The sequence below is a fragment of the Hordeum vulgare genome, chromosome 1H (genome assembly GCF_904849725.1).
Source record: "Hordeum vulgare subsp. vulgare chromosome 1H, MorexV3_pseudomolecules_assembly, whole genome shotgun sequence".
Classification (NCBI taxonomy): Eukaryota; Viridiplantae; Streptophyta; class Magnoliopsida; order Poales; family Poaceae; genus Hordeum; species Hordeum vulgare.
In genome coordinates, this window is record NC_058518.1 from 104,090,720 (window position 1) to 104,094,740 (window position 4,021).

Below are 4,021 nucleotides of genomic sequence, written 5' to 3' on the forward strand. Positions count from 1 at the left end.
AAGAGTTCGGTGTACTCTTCTGCGGTTAAGCGACGACTCTGAAGAGGAACGGCCTGAAGCGGGGGTATTCCTCCTCCGAAAGCAAAGCCAGGTGATATTATGGGTGCTCCTTCTTTATTTACCTTGCGGTTCTTCATTTTCTCCATACGAAGTAGGTCCTTGACTTGGTGCAGCTCTTGGCAGATCCTAGTCGACTCCTTGATCAAAAGATGCGTCAAGGTGTCTGAGGAGAGACTGAAGTAGGTCTGAAACCTCAATGGCGTCCCGTCCTTGGATGAGGGGTTGAGTGTCCAACTCCCTTCTACCTTATCTTTAACAAAAGGTAGGTGACGAGTAGCTGGCTCGTCCCCCATCTCAGGAAGGATGTCGCGGATTCGCACAAGTGCCTCTCGTGTTGCAGTCTCCACGGCCAACATCAGATCCTCCATCTGTGGCCCTTCAAAGAACCAACTAGTTGGGGAGTCGTTAGCCTTCACTATCACTTCCACGTGATACTCCTTGGTGTCGGCATTGACCCAGTGTTCGTGGTAGAGGAAGATGGGCGTGCGACGTACTTGACACTTCTCGAGGCTATCGCTCAAAAGCAGAGGAAAGCCCATTTCCAGAAGCATCTCGAGTACGGCCGCCATCTACAAGGTGTAGAGGAGAGGGTTAGAAATATTTAGTGGGTGCGGTTCTCAGGTCAATCTATGTGCACCAATTGTTTCGGCTATCATCGATGCTACCTAAGGCTTTCTATAGTTAGGATGGCTCTGATACCAGCTCTGTGGGGACCCCGACTTACTAGTCGAGATCGCCGTGCTCAGTGATCCCAGAGATCAATGCTCACCGAACACAGGTACCGATTAAAAGAGTCTTACATCCAAGTACCGATTATTAAAACGCATGACCGAAGGGTCAAGTTCACAAGACAGGGCCTAAGGCCAAATCACTCAGATACACTAGTAGCGGAAAACATAGTGTAAGCGGCCATGCCATCAAGCCTACACCGACAGGCATTCTGACTCGGAAGCGTCCTAGTTCGCAGGGGCATCTCCGAAGACATACTCATCTCCAAACTCCGGTCCTTCCATGTCTGGTCAATAACATAACCAGTGGTAAGCCAATGAGTACTTTGAATGTACTCGCAAACAACCGATGATATAATCAACGAAAGTGAAGGATAACAATATCATGCATCTTTAGTGTAACTCATCTGGCTGGAATGATCATGAATATGCATCAAGTTAAATAATTACTCTTGAAGAACTGGTTACAAATATCAATATATCTATCGAGGGCTGAACCATCCGGGTTCACCCTATATGCCAAGTCACCGAACTTGGTCATATTATTGCTATCATAGCAGCACCTTTTTCAACACCACACACACTCACACACACTTGGTTTATGCGGAAACAACTGGACGTAGTTTAAGCAGGATTACCCAACTATCCTTGATCGTGGACACGGCTATTCGAATAGTTTTACACTCTGCAGAGGTAGTACGCTGGACCCACGAGATCCGGGAAACTTCAGTGTCATCCACGACTCGCGGTATATCACATACCCGAGGTATGTACCCGATCAATGCCTTCCCTTGACGATACTAGACAAAGAGGTCCACTCGATTGGTACCCATCCCACATGTGGTACGTCATACGAGCACCAAATCTGGACTCTACCAACCATGCGGGGAGCAACGGTGTGACTGGAACTCATAAAAATGGCATAGTCGTCCTACCCGGCACGACCCCATCACAAGAGTGACCACACATCACTCCCGCCACTAGTAATGTGGCTCTTTGCGAGCACCGACCAGAGTAATTAACATAGCCCCGTCCCATAAGGGGTAACGTGGTCGTACTGGTAAGGTTGGGACGGTCAACACTTCATAAATCTAATCCCATTTCGGAAACCATACTCACACAAATACTGGGTGTATCACTTCACCGAAAGTGAGTAGCTGACTCATCATCACCCTCGGGCATTAGTGGCACCCGACGGGGTTTTAGTAAACTCTTGCTTTATGTCAACAACATGCTCATGATAATACTACTTCTATGTTTTACTTGTCAACATGGTATTAGCATGACCCTCAAGGGGTTGGGTCAAGCTCAATGCATGTGCTCCGGGGGAGCCTTCGGTAAAATCACATCAAATGATTACCGGCACTTATGATCATGTGCAACGGGAATACTTGCTATTTTAACATGCAAAGTAACGTATGCTCAGTCATGGTCAAAGGGTTGCTTCCCTTCGTCAGCTAAGTATCCGGGGTCTTCGACGTCTTCCGCTCCGATTCCCTCATCACACGGATTTTCTATCGTCGATAAAACAATATATAAGAAATAGCTCACACAGAAATAGACCACAAAGTCATTTTAAAAATGTTATTTATTATTGATAAATCTAAGGTATCATTTTAAAAATATTTGCCTTAGTTTTCTTTGAAGGAATATTTTTTAAATCAACCAAACAGAAGCGAAACTATTTCAATTTAGTCCTTTTTATTAATGTACAATAGAATAGTTGTTGGAAAATTCATCCAAACACATTATTAAATACTACACATTTTTGGAAGAATAACAATGGAAGAATTATGTTTTTACACTGGTTAAATGTTTTTATAAAAATCTTAGAAACCAGGGTTTAAAAAAAAGAAAAACCGGCTAAACTCCCGGCCTGGCTCGGCCCTGAGCTGGGTTGGCCCATGGCCAGCCGACAGCCTGCCCAGGCGCGCGTGTCGTCAGGTTTGAACCGGACGCGCGGGGCCCTGCGGTCAGCGGCCGAGGTCAGCGCGGGGGAGGAGGCTGGGCCACCAACAGGTGGGGCACACCTGTCGGGGTCGTCTCCTACATCTGGCCAGAGAGGAGGAGGAGGACGCCGAAGAGGTTGCTGACGCTCTCATGCCCCAACGAGCACTGGAATGGGTTCGCCTTACTTTCGCCTACCTACTGGTGGTCGGAACAACGATGGAGAGGCAGGGTTCGCCGGCGACGAGGAGGCCGTGGCGGAGGAGTTTCGGGAGGTGGTCGAGGGGGTGGCTAGAGACACGGAAAAGCTCGGGCGAGTTGGGGGAAAGCTTCCTGGGATCGAGAGGGTCAGTTTGGTGGGTCGAGGGGTACAGGAGCCGTCGTATAGCCGGAGATCGACCGGAGCTCCGAGGCGGAGGGGCCTTGGTCGATCTCGAGCACCGGGGCTCTGCTGGTTTGCGGGGGTGGCTAAGGAGGTACTAGTGATCGTGGTGATGCTATCTGAGGGGTGCTGGAGCGAGGGGGAGGGCTATTTATAGGCCCGCGACAATGAGTAGATTCGGGAGCGCCAGTGACTCACCATGGCGCGCATGGGGGTGCAGGGAGAGGCTGGGGTCGAAACCACGGTTTTCATGACGTGGTTTTGGACTGCCCGAACCATCTGCAGCAGGGGAGAGAGAGGGAAGTCGAGCATTCATAGCCGCGCAACCTTGGTCGGTTCTGGTGTGCGCGGGCACGCGTCATGCGAGCTCTAGCACGGGGGAAGGAGGGGCCCTGAGGCTTGCTCGACGCCGAAGGGTTGTCGGGGAAGAGGTTGGACATCTCGGGGGAGGCTGGAACTAGCCGAGGGCGTCACCCCCACCTTGGCGCCTCCCTGTAGCGCGCCCAGAGTGAAGTTTTGGCATGCCACGGCATGCTGGTGCACTCTAAGGCACTTTGGATGTGTCTAGCATGTCCTGGCACTAGCTGGGGGTGTGGCTAGCCATTTGGTTCTTGTGGGAGCCTCGACAGGTCAAGGAGGCAAGAAATACTGGTGCTTTCACTCATGAAATAAGATCTAAATAGGGGTTTTTGTCCTTTCCACTTTGAACCAGTGAGGGGCCAGTTGAATGGGGTTAGACACAGGTGCTGGCCACCTATTCTATGAGTTTGAAGCAAAGGGGTTTAGTTTAGCTGTGGCTAAGGTGGCTTTTTCTTATCAGTCAGAAGGTGTTCGACAGTGGCTTAAGGGGGGTGCACCCCACCACTGGTGCTGCAACTTAATAGGTTTGGGTTTGGTGGTAAAC